We start from the raw sequence: 19,505 nt of genomic DNA, 5'->3' as shown, positions 1-19,505 counted from the left end.
GTGGAGTGGACAGGCCACCTGGTTCCCAGCCTGCCCCTGGGAAATTCCCCTGGAGGTGGAATGTGCCCGGTGTGGCTCCCTCCTATTTTCCTGGCCTCCCCCCAACCTCCTCATCAGGGGCCAAGAAAATCCAGTCTGATGAGTCAGGCTGATCACATGTGAGAGAAATGAGTTCTACCTCTTTGAAATCTTCTTCCTCACACAGTGCTAAGATGGCATATTTCTAGTAGTTTATAAAAAGTGAACTCTGAAGATTAGCTAATTCCCAGTGATATTTTCCTAACAGTTATTTATGAAGGAGATTGGTTTACCAACTTGTAGCTTCCACCTAGCCACGGTGATGTTATTTAATAACCAGTTAGAAAACAGTTGCAGCTGGAAGAGTAGGGACAGTCTGAGGGAACTGATGTAATTAGCTGGCTAGAGTGATGAGAGCACTATCATTATGTGGTGCTTAACTGCAAATGTTAATCTGCTTTGCATACATTTTGGAGTGGGTGCAAAAATGACTTTAGTGTGTTCTTGCCAGCACTAATTGATAAAACATAATAACATGCAAATGAAAGGGTTTATATAATGGATGTATGCAAAGCCAAAAAAAACCTTGTATTTATGTAGTGCCTTTCACAAGCTCGGGACAACCCAAAGTGCTTTACAGTCAATGTTGTAATGTAGGAAATGTAGCAGCCAATTTGCCCTCAGCAAGGTCCCGCAAACAGCAATGAGATAAATACCAGGCCATCTCTTTTAGATATTGGTTGTGGGATAAATATTGGCCAGGACACAGAGGAGAACTCACCTGTTCCTCTTTGAATAGCCCCATTGGATTTTATGTCCACTTGAGAGGGAAGATGGGGCCTTGGTATAATATCTCATTTGGAAGATCACATCTCCGACAATAAGGGTAGCACTCCCTTATTACTGCACTGAGTGTAGAATGTATGCTCAAGTCTCCGGAGTGGAACTTAAACCCAGAACTTTCTGGCTCAGAGAAGAGAGTGCGACCTACTGAGTGAAGGCTGGCACCTTAAATGGTGAGGAAAGTAGAGGCTATTTACAGATTGGACCTGTTCTTCTGACAAAAGACTTTAACGTGACCAAACTGAAGTTTTCAAGATTACAAAGGGGATTCTCAAAACTATCCCAGGTACATTATTCATTATGATGACAGTTCTAATGGCAGGAAGAGCACACATTAAAAATTTTAATATTAGAAATGAGAAAGGAAATCAAGTGAAGAAACTTTTCACAAATGGACTTGTGGGATAAATTCCCAAAGAAACTCATAGAAACAAACAATAAGAAAGAACTTGTATGGATTTAGCAGCCTCAGGATGTGCAAAAGCACTTTACAACCCTGTTCAAATGAAAGGTCACAGACCTTAAACGTTAACTCTGGGCTGGATTTTGTTCTCATCCCAACGGCGGGTTTTGTGGTGGTGGTGATGAGAATCAGGGCAGATTTGCCCGCCATGGAGCCTGACGCCGGGACTCGCAGTTCCCATTTTGCAGGGGGCAGGATAGCCCGATGATGACCTACCCGCCCAGAGGCCAAACAAGGGCCTCTTCCCGCCACCGCTGGGATCATACCAGCGGCGGAGGGGGAAGGGACCTCCACCGTGCAGGGAGGACACCTTGGAAAACGAGGTGCCCTCCCTGTGGGCTTGTTGGGGGGACCCTCCTTTGTGGGCTATTTGTGGCCTACAGAGGACCCCCACCAAGAACAACAGTACCCCCTTGGCAGGACCTTCTCAACTGGCCCCAGCGACCCTGCCTCATCTACCTCTTCTCTGGGGTTCCAGTGCCGTCCTGGGTCCAAAGCCTGTGCAGTACCAGCAGTGGCCACCGCTGCCGGTGGCGCTGCTGATACTGCTGAGCTACCAGCCCTGTGATTGGCCAGCAGCTCTTGACGGCGGGATCCCTGTCCTGATAAAGTCTTTAAAGGGACGGGGATCCTGCCTCCTTAAACTTTGACCCCAAAAGACTGGAGGATCACTCCAGGGGTCTGAAAAAATGCAGAGGCGGGGCTCCCCCTGGCTTTTCTTCCCAGCGCAGGGACCCCTGCCTCCTGCACAAAATCCAGCCCTCTGTTTCTCTCTCCACAGATGCTGGCAGACCTGCTGAGTATTTCCAGCACTTTCTGTTTTTATTACAACTCATGGATTAGCTTTGAATTATAAATAAAAAGAGACATCCTGAGTAATGGAAGTCAGCAGCTTCGTAGCTCATTCAGTTTATCGCTGAGTTTTGATCACCTGAGGGCATTGGAGAGGAATTTTCCACACTTTTTCTCCCACCTTTTGGCCCTTTCCTCTGTTTTCTTGCTTCTTTCAGCAGGTTGCCTGGTCACTGTCGGGGGTGGGGGAGTGGGGTAGGAAGTGAAGACGTTGTGATACTTCAAGCATCATGAATATTTGGTAGGCTTCGTTGATCAGCTGGTCTTATTTTTGTAAGCTCATAATAAAGATGGGATGATTTGCCCAGTCGGACCCTTCATGGGAGATCTGATCGAGAGTCCCACTCAAAACATTAAGCCATTATCCAGTTGAATGGCGGAATGCAAATTATTACAAAGCGACTGTAGTGTAAGAATAAGGATTATATAGGGCCTCGGTAAGATGACATCTGGAGAACTGTGTACAGTTTTGTTCTCCTTACCTCAGGAAGGATATACTTGCCTTAGAAGGAGTGCAACAAAGGTTCACCAGATTGATTCCTGGGATGAGGGGATTGACCTATGGGGAAAGATTGAGTAGAACAGGCCTATATCCCCTAAAGAAGGGATCGGCAACCTTAATAACAAGAACAGCCATTTTTTAAAGTTTAGTCAAAAACGCAATATCTTAAGAGCCGCACTGCTGTTACTTAAATACCAATAATAGTGAAAAACAGAACAGAGACACATTTCACACACATAACAGAAAGTTGCTAATTGAATGATACTTTCTTACAAGTACAATGTTAACACATGTTGTAAAAAAAAATGAAATAAGCTATTTAATTACCATCAAAATGGGTTCCGTTGATCGAGTTTGGCAGCCGCACATGAATCCTTAATGAGACTCATGGCTACGGAGCTGTAGGTTGTAGACCCCTGCCTTAGAAAAATGAGTGGTGATCTCATTGAAACATCTAAAATTCTTAAGGGGCTTGACGGGGTAGATACTGGGAGGATGCTACCCCTGGCTGGGGAATCTAAAACTAGGGGTAACAGTCACTGAATAAGGATTCGGCCATTTAAGACTGAGATGAGGCGAAATTTCTTCATCAAAGGGTTGTGAACCTTTGGAATTCTCTACCCCAGAGAGCTGTGGAGGCTCAGTCATTGAGTATATTCAAGTCAGAGATCGATAGATGTTTCGATCCTAGGGGAATCAAGGGATATAGGGATAGTAAGAGTAGGCGTGGCTGAGGTAGAAGATCAGCCGTGATCTTATTGAATGGTAGAGTGGACTCAAGGGGCCAAATGGTCTCCTCCTGTTCCTGTTTCTCATGTTCTTCTGTAAATTGCCCAACTTTGCACACATTCATTGGGAATTTCTTTGGGAATTCTCCCAATCGGCTGCGGTGACATCCTTGGGAAATTTACAGAAATGCTAGTTAAGCCATGTGAGCAGAGTTACAGGGGAATGTCCAAGGAAATTACATGGTGATAATTACTAACAGGGCATGGTACACATGGCACGAACCAATCCTGTGAGCTGTGCCACTCTCAGGGTACTGCTATGCAAAGCAGAGACATCCTCTTCCCCTCTTTTGCAAACCTCTTTCATTAGAAAAAAAGAAGCTTATAGATAACACAAATAGCTTTGCACCATGACACATAAATATTGAAAGGTATGCTGACAATTAGCACTGACATCATAAACTAAAATGCATGATGTCAAACATTGCGCCTGATTCACACAAGGGCTCATCACAAGGATGACTTCCTGTGTACTTGTCCAATTTCACAACCGTAGGAAGTGTCAACACACTGCTGAGCGATCAGCCAGTTTGGTGGAGTGATTGAGATGGGGGAGATGACACTCTGCTTGTTTGGAATTTTATAGTAGTTGAGTTTTGGATAAGCTGAAGTTTAGAGTGTGAAGGATTGGGTGCCGGCCAAGAAAGCATTGGAATGGTGGAGATATGAATGAGGATTTTGGCAGCAGATGGGCTGAGACAGGGGTGGTAACGGGTGATCTTACGGAGCTGGAAGCAGACAGAGAACCCACATCTTCTCCATCTTTGCGAAGCAGAGGATATGGGGTGGAAGCTCAGCTCAGGGCCAAATAAGACATTGAGCTTGCGAACAGTCTGATTCAGCTTGAGAAGGGGGCTGGGTAGAGGTGTGGAATTGATGGTGAGGGGAAGAAGTTTATGGGGGGAGCTGAAGACAATGGTTTTGATCTTCCCAGATTGCATTGGGAGAGAATTGTGGATCATACAGGGGCAAGAGAGGCAAAGGAAAAGTAGAACTAGGTATTGTCAACCAAGCCACAGCGCTTAGATGAGGGAGAGGTTGGACGAAAGGTGAATTCATGGGGAAGTCCAGACGTAACATTATAGTATCGTGGGCAATGTTGCTATTCTGGATCCATTTCAAACATCGCCCTTTTGCCCTCCTGTAAGCTCATCCTAAGTGGAGGCAGGATTACCTGATTTCCAAACCTCTATTTGTCTCAGCTGATGGAGTGTCAAAATTCCAGAGGTTTAATGTCTTGCCAAAACATGAGTCATTCCCAATAATTCAAAGGATATATTTGCTAACTAACACTACATTTAAAGTCCTGTTTGTCACCACAGTTCCTATTGTTGTCATATGTATTGCTCCAAAGGCTGACAGAAGCCCAACATATGAAGTGATACATCATTCATGTAACTTATCCAAACATGATGGTAGTGAGATGTTTCATAAAGATAACAAAAAGTTTGGCTAATTGTGTGAAAGCTTCCATCTAATTTCCAATGCCATCAATTATCTTTAATAAAAATGCAAATGAGTATATCGCATGTTAGTTATTGAATCCAGATTCAATTTGAGTTAATAATTTAAACAAACTGAATTAGCTCCTTGCAATGTAGTGATTGATTTATCTTTGCATAAATGTGACACATATATTAAAATCTAGTCACCTTGTCACACAGCTTTGTGCCTCAGAGGTGAGAAATGGTCGGGTATGTACCTCAGGGTGTGAAGTCATCGGGTGTGTGCCTCAGAGCTGTGAAATGACGGGTGTGTGCCGCAGAGGTGTGAAGTGATCGGGTGTGTGCCTCAGGGTGTGGAGTGATCAGGTGTGTACTTCAGGGTGTGAAGTGATTGGGTGTGTACCTCAGAGGTGTGAAGTGATCGGGTGTGTGCCTCAGAGGTGTGAAGTGATCGGGTGTGTGCCTCAGGGTGTGAAGTGATCGGGTGTGTGCCTCAGAGGTGTGAAGTGATCGGGTGTGTACCTCAGAGGAGTGAAGTGATCGGGTGTGTGCCTCAGGGTGTGAAGAGATCAGGTGTGTATCTCAGGGTGTGAAGTGATCGGGTGTGTACCTCAGGGTGTGAAGTGATTGGGTGTGTGCCTCAGAGGTGTGTAGTGATTGGGTGTGTGCCTCAGAGGTGTGAAGTGATCAGGTGTGTGCCTCAGGGTGTGAAGTGATCGGGTGTGTACCTCAGAGGTGTGAAGGGATTGGGTGTGTACCTCAGGGTGTGTAGTGATCGGGTGTGTGCCTCAGAGGTGTGAAGTGATTGGGTGTGTGCCTCAGAGGTGTGAAGTGATCGGGTGTGTGCCTCAGGGTGCGAAGTGATCGGGTGTGTGCCTCAGAGGTGTGAAGTGATCGGGTGTGTACCTCAGAGGTGTGAAGTGATCGGGTGTGTGTCTTGGGGTGAGAAGTGATCGGGTGTGTGCCTCAGGGTGTGAAGTGTTCAGGTGTGAGCCTCAGGGTGTGAAGTGATCGGGTGTGAGCCTCAGGGTGTGAAGTGATTGGGTGTGTGCCTCAGGGTGTGAAGTGTTCAGGTGTGAGCCTCAGGGTGTGAAGTGTTCAGGTGTGAGCCTCAGGGTGTGAAGTGATTGGGTGTGTGCCTCAGGGTGTGAAGTGTTCAGGTGTGAGCCTCAGGGTGTGAAGTGTTCAGGTGTGAGCCTCAGGGTGTGAAGTGATTGGGTGTGTGCCTCAGGGTGTGAAGTGTTCAGGTGTGAGCCTCAGGGTGTGAAGTGATTGGGTGTGAGCCTCAGGGTGTGAAGTGTTCAGGTGTGAGCCTCAGGGTGTGAAGTGTTCAGGTGTGAGCCTCAGGGTGTGAAGTGATTGGGTGTGAGCCTCAGGGTGTGAAGTGTTCAGGTGTGAGCCTCAGGGTGTGAAGTGTTCAGGTGTGAGCCTCAGGGTGTGAAGTGATTGGGTGTGTGCCTCAGGGTGTGAAGTGTTCAGGTGTGAGCCTCAGGGTGTGAAGTGATCGGGTGTGAGCCTCAGGGTGTGAAGTGCTCAGGTGTGAGCCTCAGGGTGTGAATAGATTGGATGTGTGCCTCAGGGTGTGAAGTGATTGGGTGTGTGCCTCAGGGTGTGAAGTGTTCAGGTGTGAGCCTCAGGGTGTGAAGTGTTCAGGTGTGAGCCTCAGGGTGTGAAGTGATCGGGTGTGAGCCTCAGGGTGTGAGGTGTTCAGGTGTGAGCCTCAGGGTGTGAAGTGATCGGGTGTGTGCTTCAGAGGTGTGAAGTGATCGGGTGTGTGCCTCAGGGTGTGAAGTGTTCAGGTGTGAGCCTCAGGGTGTGAATAGATCGGGTGTGTGCCTCAGAGGTGTGAAGTGATCGGGTGTGTGCCTCAGAGGTGTGAAGTGATCGGGTGTGTGCCTCAGAGGTGTGAAGTGATCGGGTGTGTGCCTCAGAGGTGTGAAGTGATCGGGTGTGTGCCTCAGAGGTGTGAAGTGATCGGGTGTGAGCCTCAGAGGTGTAAAGTGATCGGATGTGTACCTCAGGGTGTGAATAGATCGGGTGTGTGCCTCAGAGGTGTGAAGTGTTCAGGTGTGAGCCTCAGGGTGTGAAGTGATCGGGTGTGTGCCTCAGAGGTGTGAAGTGATCGGATGTGTACCTCAGGGTGTGAATAGATCGGGTGTGTGCCTCAGAGGTGTGAAGTGTTCAGGTGTGAGCCCAGGGTGTGAAGTGATCGGGTGTGTGCCTCAGGGTGTGAAGTGTTCAGGTGTGAGCCTCAGGGTGTGAAGTGATCGGGTGTGTACCTCAGGGTGTGAAGTGTTCAGGTGTGAGCCTCAGGGTGTCAAGTGATTGGGTGTGTGCCTCAGAGGTGTGAAGTGATCGGGTGTGTGCGCAGGGTGTGAAGTAATCGGGTGTGTGCCTCAGAGGTGTGAAGTGATTGGGTGTGTGCCTCAGAGGTGTGAAGTGATCGGGTGTGTGCCTCAAGGTGTGAAGTGATCGGGTGTGTGCCTCAGAGGTGTGAAGTGATTGGGTGTGTGCCTCAGAGGTGTGAAGTGATCAGGTGTGTACCTCAGAGGTGTGAAGTGATCGGGTGTGTGCCTCAGGGTGTGAAGTGATCGGGTGTGTGCCTCAGAGGTGTGAAGTGATTGGGTGTGTGCCTCAGAGGTGTGAAGTGATCAGGTGTGTACCTCAGAGGTGTGAAGTGATCAGGTGTGTACCTCAGGGTGTGAAGTGATTGGGTGTGTACCTCAGGGTGTGAAGTAATTGGGTGTGTGCCTCAGAGGTGTGTAGTGATTGGGTGTGTGCCTCAGAGGTGTGAAGTGATCAGGTGTGTGCCTCAGGGTGTGAAGTGATCGGGTGTGTACCTCAGAGGTGTGAAGTGATCGGGTGTGTACCTCAGAGGTGTGAAGTGATCGGGTGTGTGCCTCAGAGGTGTGAAGTGATCGGGTGTGTACCTCAGAGGTGTGAAGTGATCGGGTGTGTGCCTCAGGGTGTGAGGTGATCAGGTGTGTGTCTTGGGGTGTGAAGTGATCGGGTGTGTGCCTCAGGGTGTGAAGTGTTCAGGTGTGTGCCTCAGGATGTGAAGTGTTCAGATGTGAGCCTCAGGGTGTGAAGTATTCAGGTGTGTGCCTCAGGGTGTGAATAGATTGGATGTGTGCCTCAGGGTGTGAAGTGTTCAGGTGTGAGCCTCAGGGTGTGAATAGATTGGATGTGTGCCTCAGGGTGTGAAGTGATCGGGTGTGTACCTCAGGGTGTGAAGTGTTCAGGTGTGAGCCTCAGGGTGTGAAGTGTTCAGGTGTGAGCCTCAGGGTGTGAATAGATCGGGTGTGTGCCTCAGAGGTGTGAAGTGATCGGGTGTGTGCCTCAGGGTGTGAAGTGTTCAGGTGTGAGCCTCAGGGTGTGAATAGATCGGGTGTGTGCCTCAGAGGTGTGAAGTGATCGGGTGTGTGCCTCAGAGGTGTGAAGTGATCGGGTGTGAGCCTCAGGGTGTGAAGTGATCGGATGTGTGCCTCAGGGTGTGAATAGATCGGGTGTGTGCCTCAGAGGTGTAAAGTGATCGGATGTGTACCTCAGGGGGTGAATAGATCGGGTGTGTGCCTCAGAGGTGTGAAGTGTTCAGGTGTGAGCCCAGGGTGTGAAGTGATTGGGTGTGTGCCTCAGGGTGTGAAGTGTTCAGGTGTGAGCCCAGGGTGTGAAGTGATTGGGTGTGTGCCTCAGGGTGTGAAGTGTTCAGGTGTGAGCCTCAGGGTGTGAAGTGATTGGGTGTGTGCCTCAGGGTGTGAAGTGTTCAGGTGTGAGCCCAGGGTGTGAAGTGATCGGGTGTGTACCTCAGGGTGTGAAGTGTTCAGGTGTGAGCCTCAGGGTGTGAAGTGATTGGGTGTGTGCCTCAGAGGTGTGAAGTGATCGGGTGTGTGCCTCAGGGAGTGAAGTGATCGGGTGTGTGCCTCAGAGGTGTGAAGTGATTGGGTGTGTGCCTCAGAGGTGTGAAGTGATCGGGTGTGTGCCTCAGGGAGTGAAGTGATCGGGTGTGTGCCTCAGAGGTGTGAAGTGATTGGGTGTGTGCCTCAGAGGTGTGAAGTGATCGGGTGTGTGCCTCAAGGTGTGAAGTGATCGGGTGTGTGCCTCAGAGGTGTGAAGTGATTGGGTGTGTGCCTCAGAGGTGTGAAGTGATCAGGTGTGTGCCTCAGTGTGTGAAGAGATCAGGTGTGTACCTCAGGGTGTGAAGTGATTGGGTGTGTACCTCAGAGGTGTGAAGTGATTGGGTGTGTACCTCAGGGTGTGAAGTAATTGAGTGTGTGCCTCAGAGGTGTGTAGTGATTGGGTGTGTGCCTCAGAGGTGTGAAGTGGTCAGGTGTGTGCCTCAGGGTGTGAAGTGATTGGGTGTGTACCTCAGAGGTGTGAAGTGATTGGGTGTGTACCTCAGAGGTGTGAAGTGATCAGGTGTGTACCTCAGAGGTGTGAAGTGATCGGGTGTGTGCATCAGGGTGTGAAGTGATCGGGTGTGTGCCTGAGAGGTGTGAAGTGATTGGGTGTGTGCCTCAGAGGTGTGAAGTGATCAGGTGTGTACCTCAGGGTGTGAAGTAATTGGGTGTGTGCCTCAGAGGTGTGTAGTGATTGGGTGTGTGCCTCAGAGGTGTGAAGTGATCAGGTGTGTGCCTCAGGGTGTGAAGTGATTGGGTGTGTACCTCAGGGTGTGAAGTGTTCAGGTGTGTACCTCAGGGTGTGAAGTGATCGGGTGTGTACCTCAGGGTGTGAAGTAATTGGGTGTGTACCTCAGAGGTGTGTAGTGATTGGGTGTGTGCCTCAGAGGTGTGAAGTGATCAGGTGTGTGCCTCAGGGTGTGAAGTGATCGGGTGTGTGCCTCAGAGGTGTGAAGTGATCGGGTGTGTGCCTCAGGGTGTGAAGTGATCGGGTGTGTGCCTCAGAGGTGTGAAGTGATCGGGTGTGTACCTCAGAGGTGTGAAGTGATCGGGTGTGTGCCTCAGGGTGTGAGGTGATCAGGTGTGTGTCTTGGGGTGTGAAGTGATCGGGTGTGTGCCTCAGGGTGTGAAGTGTTCAGGTGTGAGCCTCAGGGAGTGAAGTGATTGGGTGTGTGCCTCAGGATGTGAAGTGTTCAGATGTGAGCCTCAGGGTGTGAAGTGTTCAGGTGTGAGCCTCAGGGTGTGAATAGATTGGATGTGTGCCTCAGGGTGTGAAGTGTTCAGGTGTGAGCCTCAGGGTGTGAAGTGCTCAGGTGTGAGCCTCAGGGTGTGAAGTGTTCAGGTGTGAGCCTCAGGGTGTCAAGTGTTCAGGTGTGAGCCTCAGGGTGTGAATAGATTGGATGTGTGCCTCAGGGTGTGAAGTGATCGGGTGTGTACCTCAGGGTGTGAAGTGTTCAGGTGTGAGCCTCAGGGTCTGAAGTGTTCAGGTGTGAGCCTCAGGGTGTGAATAGATCGGGTGTGTGCCTCAGAGGTGTGAAGTGATCGGGTGTGTGCCTCAGGGTGTGAAGTGTTCAGGTGTGAGCCTCAGGGTGTGAATAGATCGGGTGTGTGCCTCAGAGGTGTGAAGTGATCGGGTGTGAGCCTCAGGGTGTGAAGTGATCGGATGTGTGCCTCAGGGTGTGAATAGATCGGGTGTGTGCCTCAGAGGTGTAAAGTGATCGGATGTGTACCTCAGGGGGTGAATAGATCGGGTGAGTGCCTCAGAGGTGTGAAGTGTTCAGGTGTGAGCCCAGGGTGTGAAGTGATCGGGTGTGTACCTCAGGGTGTGAAGTGTTCAGGTGTGAGCCTCAGGGTGTGAAGTGATTGGGTGTGTGCCTCAGAGGTGTGAAGTGATCGGGTGTGTGCCTCAGGGAGTGAAGTGATCGGGTGTGTGCCTCAGAGGTGTGAAGTGATTGGGTGTGTGCCTCAGAGGTGTGAAGTGATCGGGTGTGTGCCTCAGAGGTGTGAAGTGATTGGGTGTGTGCCTCAGAGGTGTGAAGTGATCAGGTGTGTACCTCAGGGTGTGAAGTAATTGGGTGTGTGCCTCAGAGGTGTGTAGTGATTGGGTGTGTGCCTCAGAGGTGTGAAGTGATTGGGTGTGTACCTCAGGGTGTGAAGTGATCGGGTGTGTGCCTCAGGGTGTGAAGTGATCGGGTGTGTGCCTCAGGGTGTGAAGTGATCGGGTGTGTGCCTCAGAGGTGTGAAGTGATCAGGTGTGTGCCTCAGGGTGTGAAGTGATCGGGTGTGTGCCTCAGGGTGTGAAGTGTTCAGGTGTGAGCCTCAGGGTGTGAAGTGATTGGGTGTGTGCCTCAGGGTGTGAAGTGTTTAGGTGTGAGCCTCAGGGTGTGAAGGGATTGGGTGTGTGCCTCAGGGTGTGAAGTGTTCAGATGTGAGCCTCAGGGTGTGAAGTGATCGGGTGTGAGCCTCAGGATGTGAATAGATTGGATGTGTGCCTCAGGGTGTGAAGTGTTCAGGTGTGAGCCTCAGGGTGTGAAGTGCTCAGGTGTGTGCCTCAGGGTGTGAAGTGTTCAGGTGTGAGCCTCAGGGTGTCAAGTGTTCAGGTGTGAGCCTCAGGGTGTGAATAGATTGGATGTGTGCCTCAGGGTGTGAAGTGATCGGGTGTGTACCTCAGGGTGTGAAGTGTTCAGGTGTGAGCCTCAGGGTGTGAAGTGATTGGGTGTGTGCCTCAGGGTGTGAAGTGTTTAGGTGTGAGCCTCAGGGTGTGAAGTGATTGGATGTGTGCCTCAGGGTGTGAAGTGTTCAGGTTTGAGCCTCAGGGTGTGAAGTGTTCAGGTGTGAGCCTCAGGGTGTGAAGTGATTGGGTGTGTGCCTCAGGGTGTGAAGTGTTCAGGTGTGAGCCTCAGGGTGTGAAGTGATTGGGTGTGTGCCTCAGGGTGTGAAGTGTTCAGGTTTGAGCCTCAGGGTGTGAAGTGTTCAGGTGTGAGCCTCAGGGTGTGAAGTGATTGGGTGTGAGCCTCAGGGTGTGAAGTGATTAGGTGTGTACCTCAGGGTGTGAAGTGTTCAGATGTGAGCCTCAGGGTGTGAAGTGATTGGGTGTGTGCCTCAGGGTGTGAAGTGTTCAGGTGTGAGCCTCAGGGTGTGAAGTGTTCAGGTGTGAGCCTCAGGGTGTGAAGTGATTGGGTGTGTGCCTCAGGGTGTGAAGTGCTCAGGTGTGAGCCTCAGGGTGTGAAGTGTTCAGGTGTGTGCCTCAGGGTGTGAAGTGTTCAGGTGTGAGCCTCAGGGTGTGAAGTGATCGGGTGTGTGCCTCAGGGTGTGAAGTGATCGGATGTGTGCCTCAGGGTGTGAAGTGTTCAGGTGTGAGCCTCAGGGAGTGAAGTGATCGGGTGTGTGCCTCAGGGTGTGAAGTGTTCAGGTGTGAGCCTCAGGGAGTGAAGTGATCGGGTGTGTGCCTCAGGGTGTGAAGTGATCGGATGTGTGCCTCAGGGTGTGAATAGATCGGGTGTGTGCTTCAGAGGTGTGAAGTGATCGGGTGTGTGCCTCAGGGTGTGAAGTGTTCAGGTGTGAGCCTCAGGGTGTGAATAGATTGGGTGTGTGCCTCAGAGGTGTGAAGTGATCGGGTGCTCAGAGGTGTGAAGTGATCGGGTGTGAGCCTCAGGGTGTGAAGTGATCGGATGTGTACCTCAGGGTGTGAATAGATCGGGTGTGTGCCTCAGAGGTGTGAAGTGTTCAGGTGTGAGCCCAGGGTGTGAAGTGATCGGGTGTGTGCCTCAGGGTGTGAAGTGATCGGGTGTGAGCCTCAGGGTGTGGTGCTCAGGTGTGAGCCTCAGGGTGTGAATAGATTGGATGTGTGCCTCAGGGTGTGAAGTGATTGGGTGTGTGCCTCAGGGTGTGAAGTGTTCAGGTGTGAGCCTCAGGGTGTGAAGTGTTCAGTTGTGTGCCTCAGGGTGTGAAGTGTTCAGGTGTGAGCCTCAGGGTGTGAAGTGTTCAGGTGTGAGCCTCAGGGTGTGAAGTGATCGGGTGTGAGCCTCAGGGTGTGAAGTGCTCAGGTGTGTGCCTCAGGGTGTGAAGTGTTCAGGTGTGAGCCTCAGGGTGTGAATAGATTGGATGTGTGCCTCAGGGTGTGAAGTGTTCAGGTGTGAGCCTCAGGGTGTGAAGTGTTCAGGTGTGAGCCTCAGGGTGTGAAGTGATCGGGTGTGTGCCTCAGGGTGTGAAGTGATCAGCTGTGTGCCTCAGAGGTGTGAAGTGATCGGGTGTGTACCTCAGAGGTATGAAGTGATCGGGTGTGTGCCTCAGAGGTGTGAAGTGATCGGGTGTGTACCTCAGAGGTGTGAAGTGATCGGGTGTGTGCCTCAGGGTGTGAGGTGATCAGGTGTGTGTCTTGGGGTGTGAAGTGATCGGGTGTGTGCCTCAGGGTGTGAAGTGTTCAGGTGTGAGCCTCAGGGAGTGAAGTGATTGGGTGTGTGCCTCAGGATGTGAAGTGTTCAGATGTGAGCCTCAGGGTGTGAAGTGTTCAGGTGTGAGCCTCAGGGTGTGAATAGATTGGATGTGTGCCTCAGGGTGTGAAGTGTTCAGGTGTGAGCCTCAGGGTGTGAAGTGCTCAGGTGTGAGCCTCAGGGTGTGAAGTGTTCAGGTGTGAGCCTCAGGGTGTCAAGTGTTCAGGTGTGAGCCTCAGGGTGTGAATAGATTGGATGTGTGCCTCAGGGTGTGAAGTGATCGGGTGTGTACCTCAGGGTGTGAAGTGTTCAGGTGTGAGCCTCAGGGTCTGAAGTGTTCAGGTGTGAGCCTCAGGGTGTGAATAGATCGGGTGTGTGCCTCAGAGGTGTGAAGTGATCGGGTGTGTGCCTCAGGGTGTGAAGTGTTCAGGTGTGAGCCTCAGGGTGTGAATAGATCGGGTGTGTGCCTCAGAGGTGTGAAGTGATCGGGTGTGAGCCTGAGGGTGTGAAGTGATCGGATGTGTGCCTCAGGGTGTGAATAGATCGGGTGTGTGCCTCAGAGGTGTAAAGTGATCGGATGTGTACCTCAGGGGGTGAATAGATCGGGTGAGTGCCTCAGAGGTGTGAAGTGTTCAGGTGTGAGCCCAGGGTGTGAAGTGATCGGGTGTGTACCTCAGGGTGTGAAGTGTTCAGGTGTGAGCCTCAGGGTGTGAAGTGATTGGGTGTGTGCCTCAGAGGTGTGAAGTGATCGGGTGTGTGCCTCAGGGAGTGAAGTGATCGGGTGTGTGCCTCAGAGGTGTGAAGTGATTGGGTGTGTGCCTCAGAGGTGTGAAGTGATCGGGTGTGTGCCTCAGAGGTGTGAAGTGATTGGGTGTGTGCCTCAGAGGTGTGAAGTGATCAGGTGTGTACCTCAGGGTGTGAAGTAATTGGGTGTGTGCCTCAGAGGTGTGTAGTGATTGGGTGTGTGCCTCAGAGGTGTGAAGTGATTGGGTGTGTACCTCAGGGTGTGAAGTGATCGGGTGTGTGCCTCAGGGTGTGAAGTGATCGGGTGTGTGCCTCAGGGTGTGAAGTGATCGGGTGTGTGCCTCAGAGGTGTGAAGTGATCGGGTGTGTGCCTCAGGGTGTGAAGTGATCGGGTGTGTGCCTCAGGGTGTGAAGTGTTCAGGTGTGAGCCTCAGGGTGTGAAGTGATTGGGTGTGTGCCTCAGGGTGTGAAGTGTTTAGGTGTGAGCCTCAGGGTGTGAAGGGATTGGGTGTGTGCCTCAGGGTGTGAAGTGTTCAGATGTGAGCCTCAGGGTGTGAAGTGATCGGGTGTGAGCCTCAGGATGTGAATAGATTGGATGTGTGCCTCAGGGTGTGAAGTGTTCAGGTGTGAGCCTCAGGGTGTGAAGTGCTCAGGTGTGTGCCTCAGGGTGTGAAGTGTTCAGGTGTGAGCCTCAGGGTGTCAAGTGTTCAGGTGTGAGCCTCAGGGTGTGAATAGATTGGATGTGTGCCTCAGGGTGTGAAGTGATCGGGTGTGTACCTCAGGGTGTGAAGTGTTCAGGTGTGAGCCTCAGGGTGTGAAGTGATTGGGTGTGTGCCTCAGGGTGTGAAGTGTTTAGGTGTGAGCCTCAGGGTGTGAAGTGATTGGATGTGTGCCTCAGGGTGTGAAGTGTTCAGGTTTGAGCCTCAGGGTGTGAAGTGTTCAGGTGTGAGCCTCAGGGTGTGAAGTGATTGGGTGTGTGCCTCAGGGTGTGAAGTGTTCAGGTGTGAGCCTCAGGGTGTGAAGTGATTGGGTGTGTGCCTCAGGGTGTGAAGTGTTCAGGTTTGAGCCTCAGGGTGTGAAGTGTTCAGGTGTGAGCCTCAGGGTGTGAAGTGATTGGGTGTGAGCCTCAGGGTGTGAAGTGATTAGGTGTGTACCTCAGGGTGTGAAGTGTTCAGATGTGAGCCTCAGGGTGTGAAGTGATTGGGTGTGTGCCTCAGGGTGTGAAGTGTTCAGGTGTGAGCCTCAGGGTGTGAAGTGTTCAGGTGTGAGCCTCAGGGTGTGAAGTGATTGGGTGTGTGCCTCAGGGTGTGAAGTGCTCAGGTGTGAGCCTCAGGGTGTGAAGTGTTCAGGTGTGTGCCTCAGGGTGTGAAGTGTTCAGGTGTGAGCCTCAGGGTGTGAAGTGATTGGGTGTGTGTCTCAGGGTGTGAAGTGTTCAGGTGTGTACCTCAGGGTGTGAAGTGTTCAGGTGTGAGCCTCAGGGTGTGAAGTGATTGGGTGTGTGCCTCAGGGTGTGAAGTGTTCAGGTGTGAGCCTCAGGGTGTGAAGTGTTCAGGTGTGAGCCTCAGGGTGTGAAGTGATTGGGTGTGTGCCTCAGGGTGTGAAGTGTTCAGGTGTGAGCCTCAGGGTGTGAAGTGATCGGGTGTGAGCCTCAGGGTGTGGTGCTCAGGTGTGAGCCTCAGGGTGTGAAGTGATTGGGTGTGTGCCTCAGGGTGTGAAGTGTTCAGGTGTGAGCCTCAGGGTGTGAAGTGTTCAGGTGTGAGCCTCAGGGTGTGAAGTGATCGGGTGTGTGCCTCAGGGTGTGAAGTGATTGGGTGTGTGCCTCAGGATGTGAAGTGTTCAGTTGTGTGCCTCAGGGTGTGAAGTGTTCAGGTGTGAGCCTCAGGGTGTGAAGTGTTCAGGTGTGAGCCTCAGGTTGTGAAGTGATCGGGTGTGAGCCTCAGGGTGTGAAGTGCTCAGGTGTGTGCCTCAGGGTGTGAATAAATTGGATGTGTGCCTCAGGGTGTGAAGTGTTCAGGTGTGAGCCTCAGGGTGTGAAGTGTTCAGGTGTGAGCCTCAGGGTGTGAAGTGATCGGGTGTGTGCCTCAGGGTGTGAAGTGATCGGATGTGTGCCTCAGGGTGTGAAGTGTTCAGGTGTGAGCCTCAGGGAGTGAAGTGATCGGGTGTGTGCCTCAGGGTGTGAAGTGTTCAGGTGTGAGCCTCAGGGAGTGAAGTGATCGGGTGTGTGCCTCAGGGTGTGAAGTGATCGGATGTGTGCCTCAGGGTGTGAATAGATCGGGTGTGTGCTTCAGAGGTGTGAAGTGATCGGGTGTGTGCCTCAGGGTGTGAAGTGTTCAGGTGTGAGCCTCAGGGTGTGAATAGATTGGGTGTGTGCCTCAGAGGTGTGAAGTGATCGGGTGCTCAGAGGTGTGAAGTGATCGGGTGTGAGCCTCAGGGTGTGAAGTGATCGGATGTGTACCTCAGGGTGTGAATAGATCGGGTGTGTGCCTCAGAGGTGTGAAGTGTTCAGGTGTGAGCCCAGGGTGTGAAGTGATCGGGTGTGTGCCTCAGGGTGTGAAGTGATCGGGTGTGAGCCTCAGGGTGTGGTGCTCAGGTGTGAGCCTCAGGGTGTGAATAGATTGGATGTGTGCCTCAGGGTGTGAAGTGATTGGGTGTGTGCCTCAGGGTGTGAAGTGTTCAGGTGTGAGCCTCAGGGTGTGAAGTGTTCAGTTGTGTGCCTCAGGGTGTGAAGTGTTCAGGTGTGAGCCTCAGGGTGTGAAGTGTTCAGGTGTGAGCCTCAGGGTGTGAAGTGATCGGGTGTGAGCCTCAGGGTGTGAAGTGCTCAGGTGTGTGCCTCAGGGTGTGAAGTGTTCAGGTGTGAGCCTCAGGGTGTGAATAGATTGGATGTGTGCCTCAGGGTGTGAAGTGTTCAGGTGTGAGCCTCAGGGTGTGAAGTGTTCAGGTGTGAGCCTCAGGGTGTGAAGTGATCGGGTGTGTGCCTCAGGGTGTGAAGTGATCAGCTGTGTGCCTCAGGGTGTGAAGTGTTCAGGTGTGAGCCTCAGGGAGTGAAGTGATCGGGTGTGTGCCTCAGGGTGTGAAGTGATCGGATGTGTGCCTCAGGGTGTGAAGTGATCGGGTGTGTGCCTCAGGGTGTGAAGTGTTCAGGTGTGAGCCTCAGGGTGTGAATAGATTGGGTGTGTGCCTCAGAGGTGTGAAGTGATCGGGTGTGTGCCTCAGAGGTGTGAAGTGATCGGGTGTGAGCCTCAGGGTGTGAAGTGATCGGATGTGTGCCTCAGGGTGTGAATAGATCGGGTGTGTGCCTCAGAGGTGTGAAGTGATCGGATGTGTACCTCAGGGTGTGAATAGATCGGGTGTGTACCTCAGGGTGTGCAGTGTTCAGGTGTGAGCCTCAGGGTGTGAAGTGATTGGGTGTGTACCTCAGAGGTGTGAAGTGATCGGGTGTGTGCCTCAGGGTGTGAAGTGTTCAGGTGTGAGCCTCAGGGTGTGAAGTGTTCAGGTGTGTGCCTCAGGGTGTGAAGTGTTCAGGTGTGAGCCTCAGGGTGTGAAGTGATTGGGTGTGAGCCTCAGGGTGTGAAGTGATTAGGTGTGTACCTCAGGGTGTGAAGTGTTCAGGTGTGTGCCTCAGGGTGTGAAGTGTTCAGGTGTGAGCCTCAGGGTGTGAAGTGTTCAGGTGTGAGCCTCAGGGTGTGAAGTGATTAGGTGTGTACCTCAGGGTGTGAAGTGTTCAGGTGTGAGCCTCAGGGTGTGAAGTGTTCAGGCGTGAGCCTCTGTGAAGTGATTGGGTGTGTGCCTCAGGGTGTGAAGTGTTCAGGTGTGAGCCTCAGGGTGTGAAGTGATTGGGTGTGAGCCTCAGGGTGTGATGTGATCGGGTGTGTGCCTCAGGGTGTGAAGTGTTCAGGTGTGAGCCTCAGGGTGTGAAGTGTTCAGGTGTGAGCCTCAGGGTGTGAAGTGATTGGGTGTGTGCCTCAGGGTGTGAAGTGTTCAGGTGTGAGCCTCAGGGTGTGAAGTGCTCAGGTGTGAGCCTCAGGGTGTGAATAGATTGGATGTGTGCCTCAGGGTGTGAAGTGATTGGGTGTGTGCCTCAGGGTGTGAAGTGTTCAGGTGTGAGCCTCAGGGTGTGAAGTGTTCAGTTGTGTGCCTCAGGGTGTGAAGTGATCGGATGTGAGCATCAGGGTGTGAAGTGCTCAGGTGTGTGCCTCAGGGTGTGAATAGATTGGATGTGTGCCTCAGGGTGTGAAGTGTTCAGGTGTGAGCCTCAGGGTGTGAAGTGTTCAGGTGTGAGCCTCAGGGAGTGAAGTGATCGGGTGTGAGCCTCAGGGTGTGAAGTGATCGGATGTGTGCCTCAGGGTGTGAATAGATCGGGTGTGTGCTTCAGAGGTGTGAAGTGATCGGGTGTGAGCCTCAGGGTGTGAAGTGATCGGATGTGTGCCTCAGGGTGTGAATAGATCGGGTGTGTGCTTCAGAGGTGTGAAGTGATCGGGTGTGTGCCTCAGGGTGTGAAGTGTTCAGGTGTGAGCCTCAGGGTGTGAATAGATTGGGTGTGTGCCTCAGAGGTGTGAAGTGATCGGGTGTGTGCCTCAGAGGTGTGAAGTGATCGGGTGTGAGCCTCAGGGTGTGAAGTGATCGGATGTGTGCCTCAGGGTGTGAATATATCGGGTGTGTGCCTCAGAGGTGTGAAGTGATCGGATGTGTACCTCAGGGTGTGAATAGATCGGGTGTGTGCCTCAGAGGTGTGAAGTGTTCAGGTGTGAGCCCAGGGTGTGAAGTGATCGGGTGTGAGCCTCAGGGTGTGATGTGATCGGATGTGTGCCTCAGGGTGTGAATAGATCGGGTGTGTGCCTCAGAGGTGTGAAGTGTTCAGGTGTGAGCCCAGGGTGTGAAGTGATCGGGTGTGTGCCTCAGGGTGTGAAGTGATCGGGTGTGTGCCTCAGGGTGTGAAGTGATTGGGTGTGTGCCTCAGGGTGTGAAGTGTTCAGGTGTGAGCCTCCGGGGTGTGAAGTGTTCAGTTGTGTGCCTCAGGGTGTGAAGTGTTCAGGTGTGAGCCTCAGGGTGTGAAGTGTTCAGGTGTGAGCCTCAGGGTGTGAAGTGATCGGGTGTGAGCCTCAGGGTGTGAAGTGCTCAGGTGTGTGCCTCAGGGTGTGAATAGATTGGATGTGTGCCTCAGGGTGTGAAGTGTTCAGGTGTGAGCCTCAGGGTGTGAAGTGTTCAGGTGTGAGCCTCAGGGTGTGAAGTGATCGGGTGTGTGCCTCAGGGTGTGAAGTGATCGGCTGTGTGCCTCAGGGTGTGAAGTGTTCAGTTGTGAGCCTCAGGGAGTGAAATGATCGGGTGTGTGCCTCAGGGTGTGAAGTGATCGGATGTGTGCCTCAGGGTGTGAATAGATCGGGTGTGTGCTTCAGAGGTGTGAAGTGATCGGGTGTGTGCCCCAGGGTGTGAAGTGTTCAGGTGTGAGCCTCAGGGTGTGAATAGATTGGGTGTGTGCCTCAGAGGTGTGAAGTGATCGGGTGTGTGCCTCAGAGGTGTGAAG

Source organism: Heterodontus francisci, chromosome 25 (assembly GCF_036365525.1).
Source record: "Heterodontus francisci isolate sHetFra1 chromosome 25, sHetFra1.hap1, whole genome shotgun sequence".
NCBI lineage: Eukaryota > Metazoa > Chordata > Chondrichthyes > Heterodontiformes > Heterodontidae > Heterodontus > Heterodontus francisci.
Note: the sequence above shows the minus strand (reverse complement) of the source record.